Below are 14037 nucleotides of genomic sequence, written 5' to 3' on the forward strand. Positions count from 1 at the left end.
TCTTATTTATTTATTTGCACTTGATTATGTAGGAAAATGTTTTTTTCTTTCTTTCACACAAATATACCAGACTGAATTTTTAATGTGTCAGATATTGATTTTCTTAGAGACAAATAGAGGTTATACCAACCATGCCATAAAAGGTGAAGGCACAAATTTACATCTTCTGATTCTCTGATTCTCTCATTTGAATCAAGGAATGTGTTTATCACCATTCTCTTGAGAACCAGGAATCCCCCCACTCTGTTTACTCATTTTCCCACACTGCTTGACTGATATTGGTAACACACCAATAATTAAATCAAATAGGAGCAAAGTAGATTTATATGTAAGCCCTGTGACTCAAACCCAAATTTTACTAAACTGATCTGAGATAGAAGGTACTCAGCAATTATTCATTTTTTTACTATTTCTCTTTCCCTTTGTAATCTGTGGGGAGTCATCCTTATTTAGCAGAATCAGACTAGGTTGAGCCATGGGACACAGAGGTCTCACTTGTAGGAACTAGCTACCATGGGAGGACTTTCCTAGATTGCTGGGAAGTATGTTGCGCTATGTGGAAGTGGTTCCCTTTCTGGTTCTGTGATAGTTTCCCTGAGAAAATGGTTCCGCTAACTTCACCTCATCCCCCACCCGTTTGACCCCTTTTACCCGTGTGACTATAAATGAGAGAGTTGGGCTACTCCAGATTGTTAGAGGCTAGAACTGACATGGCCAGACCCATGGTATTGGTTCTTGTGTGTTTATTGATTAGAAAAGTTTATGGGTAACTGATTGAATGATAGCCATCATTGGCTTCCACAGTTAACCCTTTCCTCTTCCACGCAGGATGTGGCAGAAACCCCCACAGTAATCTACTATGTGAAAAATTTTAAAATTGAGTAATTGATTATGAGGACTTAATTGCATATTTTTGGAAATATTGTCATAGCATCAGGGCAAAAACATAATTTATTAGCATTTTACTGAATGTATCTAACAATAATAATAAATTAATGTACATGAGTAATTGTTTTAATAGTAGCATATTATAATTATAAACTTTTTCTATTTAGAAAAAGTTTATAATTTTTTTACTTTTTTTTACTTTTTTTTCTTTTTGCTGTTTTTTTTTTTCTTTTTATTGGTTCTTTTTAGTTATACATAATATTAGGATAGAATTAACTTTGCTGGAATTATATTAGCATGAAATATAATTTGTTCTAATTCAGTCCCCAGTACTTCCCCTTTCCCTCCCCTTCTCCCTCCTCTTGTTCCCTCCCCTCTACTTTACTGCTCTTTCTGCTATTACTTATGTTTTTATTTTAATTAGTGTCTTATGGATATCATGATGATGACATTCACTGTGGTGTATTTATATAACATAGGAAATTTAGGTCCCTGTTCTTTCCTTATTCCATCTCTCCTCCCCTTCAGTCCCATTAGTCTACTCTACTGATCTTTCTTTGTATTTTTTATCCCTCACACTTTATTTTGGATTAGTCTCCACATATCAGAGAAGACATTTGATTTTGACTTTTGGGGACTGGCTTTTTTCACTTAGCCTGATAGTCTCCAGTTCCATTCATTTACTGGCAAATACCATAATGCCATTCTTCTTTATGGCAGAGTAATACTTTATTGTGTATGTATACCACACTTTCTTTATCTGTTTATCTGTTGAAGGGCATCTAGGTTGGTTCCTTAGCTTGCTATTGTGAATTGTGTTGCTCTAAACATTGATTTGACTGCATTACTGTAATATGTTGATTTTTTAAATTTTTAAATTTTATTTGTTCTAATTAGTTGTATATGGCAGTATGATCATACATAAATAGAGTGAATCTCTCATTTTTCTAATTATACATATTGCAGGATCACATCAGTCATAAAGTCACATTGATTTTAAATCTTCTGGATATATACAAAGGACTGGGATAGCTGGGTCATATGGTGGTTCCTTTCCTAGATTTTTGATGAATCTCCAGACTGTTTTCCAGAGTAGTTGCACTAATTTGCAGTATCAGGAATGTATCAATGTACCTTTCTCCCCACATTCTTGCCAACATTAATGTTATTTGTATTCTTAATAATTGTCATTCTGACTGGAGTGATATGAAATTCCTTTAGTTTAAACTTGCATATCCCTAATTGCTAGAAAAGCTGAATATTTTTTCAAGTATTTGTTGGCCATTTGTATTTTTTCTTTTGAGAAGTGTCTGTTTCATTATTTTGCTTATTTATTGAATGGGTATTTGTGTGTGTGTGTGTGTGTGTGTGTGTGTTCTGGACATCATATGCAGAAGAATGAAATTTAACCCCCATATCTTACCCTGCACAAATGTCAACTCAAAGTGGATCAACGACCTAGGAATTAGACCAAAGACCCTAGAACATCTAAAATAAAATATAGGCTCAACACTTCAACATGCCAGCACATGGAACTGACTCCCTTAAAAAGACTCCTAGGGTGCAAGAAGTAAAATTTAAAAAAATCAGTAAGTGGGATGAGATCAAATTAAATAACTTCTGCACAGCAAAGGAAACAAGATGTAAAGAAAGAGGTTAAAGAATGGCAGAAAATCATTGCCATCTTCTCCTGAAATATAGGGCATTAATATCCAGAATACAAAAAGAATTCAAAATGACTTAACACCAAAAAAAAAAAAATCAACAAAAGGAACTGTTATTTATCCCAGTATCTTTACACTAACCATATGAATTAGAGGCACAGATAATTTTTTCAGCATAAAGAGAGAAAAGCAATAGAACAATTTTATATTTAGTTAATGGAAAAATTTTATATTTAGGTGATGTGAAAACAAAGACCTAAACACCTAAACCTTCTAAAACATTAGAAGCCATGCTTCTGTGCATATACTTCTCTTCTTTTCTAGTTAATTTTCTTTTAAAACCAATTGTATCCACTAAAATGTTTTTAAAAATTGTTATATGGTATGTACAGCACCTAATTTCATATAGAGGTACCACCTTCAGAAGACAAAAGACAAGTGTAAAGCAAATACACATATGCAAGTACACATACACACACACACACACACATACACACATATATATATACTCGAACACACAATCATAAATACATATATGTATATCCACACACGTGCACATATAAATCCCCTTATAATCAGAAAACCTCAGTTCTTTTCTGAATGTCTTTCCTTAAGTATTTATATCTATCCATAATTAGAAAGAAGATAGGTAAAGAATTGAGTATATTCAGTTCTATTATTGTAAAAATAATTATTATAAAAATAACTTAAAATTTTACATGACTGTATGAGTCCAAATGTATTTTAAATGATGTGCAAAGAGTGAGTAGAAGTGTTGTCCTAGAGTTGAGGAATTAATTGGCTAAATGATAGGAGTAAATAGGATTTTAATTTTTTTGCTTTTATAGTTCACATATGTGTTACTCATTGAAATAAAATTAAATAACTTATTTAAGTCCTGTATTTTGAATTTAAAATATATGAATTTAATACATAGATAATTTATTTTAAAATTATAATAGCATTGAGGATAGCTTTTAATTTTTCTGAGTTTCTTTCCATGATAGTAAAAGAAGTAAAATAACTTCAGTAATTTTATATGTCTTCTGAAGATAAATTACTATTTTATTCAGTAGTACTTTGGTTTTAGGAAAATCAATTGTCTTTATTGTACTAAATTTAAAAAACTGCAAGCAGTGGGTTATATCATAAAAGAGGAAACTTTAAGTTAGTGAATTCAAAGATTTTATCATGTTAAGCAAACTTACCTGACCTCAGTCCCATGGAAACCTTATCGCTATTGTACTGACCATAAACTAACCTAAAAGGAGATATTATCTCATTCTTCCCAGGCTTTTTGCACTTCAACTATTCTTCACAAAGATGTAAAAGTATTAAGTGTTTCTGCTCCTAAAATATGGAGAAGTGCAAGACACATCCTGCATCTGTGGACACATGTGGATCATTGATACTCATGGTCAGCAGAGAAGTCAGCAAAAAGATTGCACAGTGAATAATATCACCAAGCAGTAATAAGAATGCTTCTGTCATCAGGATGAGCAATGTGATTTTGAGTCAGGATAAAAATGGTGAAAAGTGGTTGAAATTTATAAGTTGCAATCACCTAGAAAGTCAGCTGATAAAAGGAGCTAATAATTTTAAAGAAGAAAATTTTGTTTTATTGTTGTCAATAATCCTCTGTAAGAATTTGTTATTCACATTTATTGAAAACACGTTGAAAATGCCATTTGCTATCAAGATAATATGAAATTTTCTATTTAAATGATATTTAGTAAGTAAAATATAATTCTATCATAATGAATGCACACACATATAATTTTAAAAAATCAAAGAAAATAACCAACCTCAAGGTCTCAAGTCCACCTGAATAGAGACCATATTTAGAACAATTTGAAATAAGATAATAAAATATTCTGCATTGCTTTTCACATTTATTATTCAAAACATAGATTAAATTACATGCTGAGAATTTTTATCTTTTTTCCAAAGAATTGCATTCCTTATAAATAGTCTAATGAAAATCACATTTTCTCATATTTATATTTATTTTATCTGGTAAATCCATGGACATTGGCCCTGTATCTCAGAGTCAATATTCAAACTCTGAAGGAACAGCTAAAGAAACTAACCCCTACATCCAAAGAATTGATCCATTCACTCCCCCAATGTGGACTGCCTCAGTGAAAAATTGTTTTGCATGTGTATGTGTATCTAAGTTTTTTAATATATATAATATTACAGTATAGGTTATATATATTCTCACAGGTGTATAATTGCTCATATAAAATTAAATTGAATTTTTTTGGTTTCTAATTTCTACCAATAGTCATTTGGCAAAATTACCAGTATTAGTATATGCTAACATCCTTGGAAACAAAGTATTTTTACCTAGAATTTATCTAAGCTAATATACTGCTATTTTTATTTCCTTTGAAAGAGTATCTTTATTTAAATTATTTATTTTTCTTTCTATTTCATTTTCCTTTTGTATCTTGCTCCATACATAAATGTGCTAAGAAGGATATAAGCTAGAGTCTAAAAGTTTCAGAGAGATCAGAGAAAGATAGAGGTACACAGGAGAAATCTCAGTCAATAAATCACAAAGACATGGATGATGTATGACACAACAGTTTTAGTTGCCAGGACACAGTAATGTGTGTGGGAATGAAAAGGAAGTCAGGGACTCGGGTTTTGACTCATGGTAGAGCGTTTGCTTAGCATGTGTGAGGCACTGGGTTTGATTCTCAGCACCACATATGAATAAGTAAAATAGAGGTCTATCGACAACTAAGAAAATTGTTAAAAAAAAAAAAAAAAAAGAAAAGGAAGTCAGCCAATGGCAATGGTGATTGCAGATGGAATAAGTCTGAAAAATGAAAGGGAAGGGTGAAACAGTAGTTCACGATTGTTTTTGTTTTTATTTAGAGGAACAATAACATGTGTGTACCCTGCAGGAAAGTCAGTAGAAGGCGTAGAAATCATTAATTTAAACATACAGGTAAGAGATGAAATAAAGACAAATCATTTTCCAGAGTACATTGAAGAATATTATGTTTTCGGGTGTTAAGGAAGATCATGGTTAAAGTACAACAAAATGGAGCTGGCCTTTAAGGAATAGATATATTCAAGACTTAAGGTCTCAAGTTGATGTACAAGCACAATACGTATAAACAAACAAGACAGCTACAGGGCTAGGAGGTTATGGTAAAAGTTTGTTATATTATATTTTAAGATTTCAAGATGGAATCATTCAAAGTAGTAAGGAAAAGTTATGGGCATGATAATGAGTTGGCAGAAGTATAATGAAGTTATTAGAATTAAGAACATCACATAGTATTAAGGCAATATTTTGAGTCAGTTAGCAAATATCACTGTTCACTATTTGCCAAGTGTCTATGCTCTGGTTGATGGGTCTTCCTTTGATATTACCCACAATATCTGATGTTGAGATAAAAGCAAGACTGAAAGTCATATACCAATGTTCTCAATAATTTATGTGATTTTAAGATAACATCTGTGGGTAAGATTTCAAAACATGGAATTTTGTATAAAGGTTGACAGGAATTCCTTACATAGAATAAATAAATTGAAATTTAAAATAAGTAAAGAACAAAACCAGAATGTCTGTTCTACCACTGGCATTCCACATTTACTGAAGGTTCTAGCCAAGCCAATTAGACAAAAAAAAGAAAAATATCCAAACAGGAAAAAAACTAAGTCTATTTCTATTCATAGATGTTTTGATTCTATATGTAGAAAATTCCAAAAAATCCTCAGGAAGGAACTAAAAATCAAAAAAAACTAATTTAGCAATTTGTTAAGTACAAGGTCAACATACAAAAATCAATTGTTTCAATACATTAGCAATAAACAAACTTAAGGAAGAAAATTAAGAAAACAATTGATTATCTATTGAATCTAACAGAATAAAGCACATAGGAATAAATTAATTCAACTAGAAACTACAACACGTTGTTGAAAAAACTTAAAGATCTGTGTAAATGGAAAGATCCCAGAATTCATGAATAGACTTAATAATTCTAAGATGTCAAAACCACTCATAGTAATCTTCAGATTCAATGCAACTGAATCTGAAAACTCCAGATGCCTTTTTATAGAAAATGAAATTCCCGTCTTCAAATTCATTTGGAATTACAAATTACTTTGATAGAAAATCAATGTTGAAACAGAACAAAGTTGGAGGACTTACACTTCCCTAATTTATTTATTTATTGGTACCAGGGACTGAACCCAGGGGTGCTTAATTACTGAGCCACATCCCCAACCCACTCCCCCTTTTGTTGAGACAGGGTCTCACTAAGTTGTTTAAGGCCTGGCTAAATTGCTGAAGCTGGCTTTCAATTTATGATCCTCCTTCCTCAGCCTCCTAAGTCGCTGAGATTATAGGCATGCACCACTGTAACCAGCACACTTCCCTCTTTTGAAAGTTATGGCCAAGCTGTAGTAACCAAAACCATGAAGTACTGGCATAAGGATAGACATATAGGCCAAAGGAAAAAAACTGAAAATCCAAATACAAACTCACACATCTGTAAGCAATAAGTTTTTAACAATAATGCCATGACTGTTCAACAGGGAAAAGAGTAATTTTAATTGATTATTCAATGGTGCTGATACAACTGAATTTCCATATGCAAAAAAATGAAGTTAAAATTTAACCTCATACTATATGTGAAAATTATCTCAGAATTGATCCAAACCATAAGAGCTTAAACCATAAAATACTCAGAAGAAAATTGCATGAAGATTTACACCTAAGTTTGTAAATAAATTCTTAGTTATGACTAAAACATGAAGAGAAATATATTTTAAAAAAAGAGAAACTGGAATTCAGCAAAATGAAAAGTGTTCATACAAAAGACAGTATTAACAAAATGGAAAGATAAACTATTGAATGAAAAAAATATACTTGATCATATATCTGATAAAATTGAAGTACATGTATATAGATATGGATAGATAGATAGATGGATATAGATAAAGATATATGTGCCTTCGCAGCTCCAATCTTTAAAAATGGATAAAATACTTAAATAAAATTTCTTAAAAGATATATAAATGACCATAATCACATGAAAAGATGCTGAAATCATTAGAAATTAATAAAACACAAATTAAAACATCAGTATCATATAGCTTTAACAGAAACCAGAATGTCTGCTTAGAGTGAGAACATGAAAAAATAAAAATCTCAATTATTGCTGAGCATTAGGAGAAATTAGAATTCTTGTACAGTGCTAGTGGGAATTTAAAATGGTATAACCCACTATGGAAGAGTCTGAAGGTCTCAGAACATTAAACAGAATTGCCATATATCCAAGTAATTCCACATTCAGTATAAAAAATTGAAAGTAAGCATTATTTACAATAGATAAACAGTAGAAACTATAAAAGCATTATCAACAGATGTATATATAAACAAAATATGGTGATTACACATTATGCAATATCATTCCATCATATAAAGATAAAAAAGTCTGACATGTGCTACAACATGGATGAATCAGGAAAACAGAATGTTAAGTCTAACATGTATTATATAATTCCACTTATATGAGGTATCTAGAACAGGCAAATTCATAAATCCAGTAGATTATAGGTTATCAGGTGATGGGGGAGGGAAGACTGAGGAGTTATTGCTAATTGACTACAGAGTTTAGTTTTGAGGTGCTGAAATGTTTAGAAGTTGATAGTGGTGACAGTTGCACAAGGTTATGAATGGAATTAATACAACTGAATTCTACGTTTAAAATGATGAAACGGGGAAATTGTATATTACTATGATAAAAAGCTAACTCTAATGAACTTAGTAATTCCAACAAATTTTGGTGAAAAGTTTAGAACATTTAAATAAATGAAGTTTCAGAAGTTAAATAAACACACTAAGTAGCCTTGTGATTCCCTATCCTTAAATTGTGATTTATATTCCTTAACCATTTATTATGTTTATAACATAATTCTTTGTGATTATAAGAAGTGTAGTTTCTACTGATAAATCACGAAATAGCAGACAAACTCTAAGGTGGTCAGAAATTATTCTGTCTTCCCATCTTTAAAGCCTTGTAAATCCTCTCCTCCTGAATATAAGTAGGACCTATGCCTTGAATCTAACCAATGGAATTTGACAGGACAGAGATGTCATTCCTGTTATTACATTATACTATGGAAGACCATCCTTCTAACCTATTTTTCTAGAGACTCTCCTTATAGCTAAATGAAATGAGTGGCCATACTCGAGAGGCTTACATGATACAGACCAGTGGACCGCCTTCAGGAATTGTGGGGAAGAATGGATCTAAGAGCTAAAGTTTTCGGTAAGGACTGAAGATGCAGTTAGCAAAAATTGAGTAGCTCACTTCCACAGTTGCAAAGAAATGCATTCTGTTAACAACTGAAATGGGTTCACTTTTCAGCTCCAGATTTTTGTGTGTATGCACACATGCATGTATGCATGTTTATATGGGCACTGGGGATTAAAGCCAGGGTCTGGCATATACTAGCCAAGTGCTTTACCTCTGTATTATGCCCTCAGCACCTCAGCTCCACATTTTTTATTTGTGAAAAATGATGCCTCAATAATAACATCAATCCTCAATAATAAGGCTCATCCCTAGAAACTAACCTTAGCAAATAGTAAACACTGTAGGACTCAATTGGAAAAAACAAAACAAAACATGAATAACTACAACCATCAAAAATAAAATAAATATTTATTTTCAATCTTCTATAACCTCAGTTTGAGTGACAAAGTTCATAAATTATACAAACAATATTGGAGTAAATACCACTTTGCAGTTCCTCTATGGTGGTCTGTTAGCAACTCATTTTGCATTTTTATGTCTGTGATCACTGTCCTTTAGTGAAATAGAAAATGAGTTCAAAAGGTAGAAAAGAGTACAAATGATTCTATAATCACTTCAATAATTATATAAATTAGCATCTGGTCATTAAATGTAACATTTTAATTGAACTTTTTAGCATTTCTTCATCATCTGTATGAAAGGCACTGAAGAATGTCCTAGAGAATGATACTGACATGGTTGGTGACCTCCAGGAGATTATTGGCAGTTCAGTGAACCTATGTGTTCCAGAGTCACCTCATTCTCTTCCTCTGTGTGTTGTCCCTCATTATACATAATGCAGTTTGTCAAATATTATAAGGGATATATAAAATGTTTCTTAGATTGTTAAACCCTTGAGAGAAGAAAATACCAAATTATTTCTATTCATGCAGCACATGAACTGCACTGTGTTGCTAAGAAAGGTCATACAATACATTATTTGAGATAGAATAAATATTTTTACCAAGCTGTCTAATCAGTATGCTAGTTCAGAACACCTCTTTCCTTATACATTTTGTTTCGTATTTTGCAACATAAAATATGTGAAATGCTTTCTTAGTAACAATTCAATATTGTAATTTTTCTTCAAAGTAATTTTTGTTTACTTTTTATTTTTCTTCACAGTGATTTTTGTTTTTCTATTCTTTCCACATTCTTCAATATAAAATCAGAGGGATAAAATCCAGGAAAGAAAGGAAGAGGGACTGATTACAAATGTCTTCCTATTCTAAAATGCATTAGGTAATTAATTCAGTTGAAATTTGGTTAACCCCTACTGGCAATCAAGCTATGCTAAAGAGTTTAATTTATCATTTAATTTTAACAAAGAAGGTTTCATGTGGAGGTGGCTTTTCCCTACAAGTGTACCTGTGAGGGTGTTAGGGCTCCTCACAGAAATGATGGAAGACTAGAGAATACAAGTGGATTGCTAAAGAGAAAGTACTATATATCATCCTGAAGTCACATCATTAGGATGAATGCTTAATTAAGAAACAAAGGAAAAGAACAACTTGGTCTTTTCTTCTGTATCCACCCTTCTCCCCATCCTCTCCCCATTCTTTCTCTCTCTCTCTCTCTCTCTCTCTCTCTCTCTCTCTCTTTCTCTCTCTCTCTGTCTCCTTTCTGGCAGACATGCACACACACTGGTATATTTAAAAAAAACATCTTCACAACAAAGAAAAGGGACAAATGAGAGGAAGTACTAAAAAAGTTCAGTTTAATGTTTACTGAGGTGATATTTCTCACAGAAAACCTGCAACATATCTCAATGTGTGTCCTTACAGTCTTGAAATCATTAGCCATGATAAATAAAACAAAAGAGCACATACTCTTGGCACTTCTGTTTCCTGAGTTATTCCACTGTGCTTACTCTGTATATACTATTGCAAACTTCTTTAATGTGAGAGCAACTAGGTAAAGACTGATGATAAATTAACAACACCACTGTGCATTAGCAACATGAAATAACCTTTCTGAAAACTTATAATTCATTCCTTTAGTGAGCCTTAGAAGACTGAGTGAATTGTCTTTCACTTTTCCTTTAATTTTGTTTTGTGATATGGCCCATGAGAATTACAGAAGATCTAGATAGATTATTTTGCCTGTTTAAATCTATTCATCTTAAATAAGCATCATTATTTCTAGTATGTACAATAATGCTGTAATCTACTGGAGAGGCACTAAAACAGTACATTTTTTTTTTAAAACATCATTATTCCAAGTACCAATTCTCCAAAATATGTGCAATAAAACATGGATTTAATTTCTGTATCCTAGTCAGAGGATTATTCATATTATCAACTTTATTAAGGTATAATTAATAAATACAAATTGCGTATGTTCAAATATACAATGATGTTTATGCACACACTCCATGAAATTATCATACTTAAGATGCATTCCATTAGGAAATTTCAAGTATGTATTAGTGTTAGCTAAAATCACCAGGTTGTACATGAGACTCCCAAAACTTATTTATTTTACAACTGCAAGATTGTATTCTACTTTTCAATCCTAATGAACACCTGTTATGGTTTCTATATGAGAGGTTCCCTAAAGTTTCCTGTGCTAATGAAGGTATGTTCCATTAATAATGTACTATAGTATATATTTTAAATACTTTTAATCTTCATACTTGAGTTATGTGGTCACATATGATTTACACATTGTCCTCACAATATTAGAGTATTCTGTATTTGACTACACTCATGTACCACATAATAACAGTTCAGTCAACTTTGGATCATATGTATAGTGTTGGTCTCATATGTATTATGACAGAGCTGAAAAATTTCTATTGTTGTTTTGATGTCATATCACAAAAAAATACCCACCTATTTGGGGGTGATGCTGGTCTAAAAAATATAATTCACTGAGGGGGCATAAAAATATATCAATATGACTACACAATACATAGCACTTCATTATGAAAATAAATAGCATTGTTACTTGTTTATATATTTACTATACTATGCTTTATAGGTATTGTAGGGAGTACTCCAATTGCAAACAAAAGTTGCCGTAAAACAATTTGCCATGTTTCGCCAGCAGAAGCCTCATGTAGCTCATGCTTATCACATCTTTTTGGCATCATATCTTGTACTTGATTCACTCTCCTGTTCCTTTGGTCATGGCACCTAACTGTCCAAAATCCACTGCTAATGCTGCCAATAAGATGAGAGCAAATGATTGACCTGGAAACAACATTAAAAGTAATTAAGGACTATGAAGGTGTAGATTTGGTGCTTATTATTGCTCCCAGTTAGGTATGTTCCATTTCACCATAACTATCATCTTAAAGAACAGTGAGAAGGTTATAGAAGTTATTCAGGGACATGATTTTTGGTGGCAAATAAAAAAATTGAGAAGGTCATTTGTCAGATATCAATAAATGTCTAAAAAATCGACAAAAGACCAGACGGAAGTATATTCTTTCAGCATTTTGATCACAACCAAAACTAAAAGTTTGCAGCATTGAAAGAAATACTGGATCTGACTCTGGTATTCCATTTACTTCTAGGTTTAGGTAGTTTAAAGATTCAAGAATAAGTATTTGTTACACAACATGAAAGTGAGTGGTGAGTTTGGGAGGACTGATGTGAAAATGGTTAAGAATTTTTGGAAACCCTATACAAGCTAATTGTGGAATAAAATTGACAGAACACAAATTCAATATGCATGAAACATGCCTATTGTGGAAACAGACACCTGAATGCACTTTTATTCTTAAAGAAGTCAAGTCAGTGCCAGATTTCAAGACTTTTAAAGATGAATAGCAATCCTCCTTTGTGGCAATATTGCAGACTACAAATTGAAATCATTTTTTTATTTGGCACAGTGAGAACTCCAGGGCCTTCAAGCATATCAATAATTACACAGTTGTACTAAAGGAGCAATAAAGAATCCTAGATGACCAAGATGCTCTCTCAAAATGCTTTCATGAATTATTATGCCAGAAGAATGGAGAATCAAGTTTTGAAGAATAATATACCATTTAAGGATTTTTGCTATCTTCATTGCAATATCTAGATGTGTTTCTCTCTTTAAATATCATTTTTGTAACCCATCCAATGAATTCAAGATTTATAGCAGTTTTTTCCTCAGAATGACCTTTGTCCAGGCTATTGCTTCAACTAAGGATGACAATAAGAACATGATGCAAATCAAGAAGGATTGCCATATCTATGACTACATCTTGCATGGGCTTGGAGTGATGTCAATAAGGAGTGAATGAATGGCATATACATCTGGATGAAGAGACTCAAGAATTTGTTCATAATTTCAAAGGATTTGGCAAGAAGGACAAGATTCCAAAAATCAAAAATCTGTGGTTGAGATGATGAAGAACTTTAAAGTGGAGGTGGATAAGATGACTCTGGTTCCTCCTGGAAGGACATCCTGAGGAAATGAATAATAAGGAGTTGTTAGCCTGGAATAAATAGTAACACAAAGTTGAGGAAGAGGCTAAAGAAAAGGAAATAAAGGAGAAAGAAAGAGGAAGAATCCTCAACAAAATTCACAGTGAAAGTTTAGCAGAAGCTTTTGCTAATCTCAACAAGCTCCTTAATGTCAGGGTCTTAAGACCCCTTGCCCTTCTGGACCAGCGGCAAGGGAAGGGGACACTCCCCAACAAGGTCAGATCAGGATAGGTAAGGCCGACTGACCGCCCACTCTCCAGCCCTCCCAGTGGAGGACAATCAGACGCGACAGGGAGAACCGTCACAGCAGGTACTCATTTATTGAGGAAATCCCACAGCTTTTATGTAGGGTGGGGGCTAGGCGGGAACCAATCAGCTTAAAGGTCAGCAAGGCAGTGGGGTTCACGCAGGCGAGAGTCCCATTGGACTATATGGCAAGCACAAGCTGATCACGTTAGCAGAACTGTCGTTAACCAATCCCTGAGGGTGGTCCGGTTTATCGTCATTAACTATTAAAACCGCCTTTGAGCCTTGATCTTGCTTACTCGCCAGGGAGTAAGGAGTCAGCCTGAGTTAGTTAACGTGTCATTAGTCCCAACACCTTAAAAATTTGAAAACATGGATCCCCTCCCCAAATGAAATGTTCTCTTTAGCAAAGAGGATCTTTATGCACATTGTCCCCTTACAGGCAAATATGATAGAAAGAAGAAGGCAGTAGGAGAAGGAGGACAAGCTAAAAACAGA

This window comes from Sciurus carolinensis, chromosome 10 (genome assembly GCF_902686445.1).
Source record: "Sciurus carolinensis chromosome 10, mSciCar1.2, whole genome shotgun sequence".
NCBI classification, from domain to species: domain Eukaryota; kingdom Metazoa; phylum Chordata; class Mammalia; order Rodentia; family Sciuridae; genus Sciurus; species Sciurus carolinensis.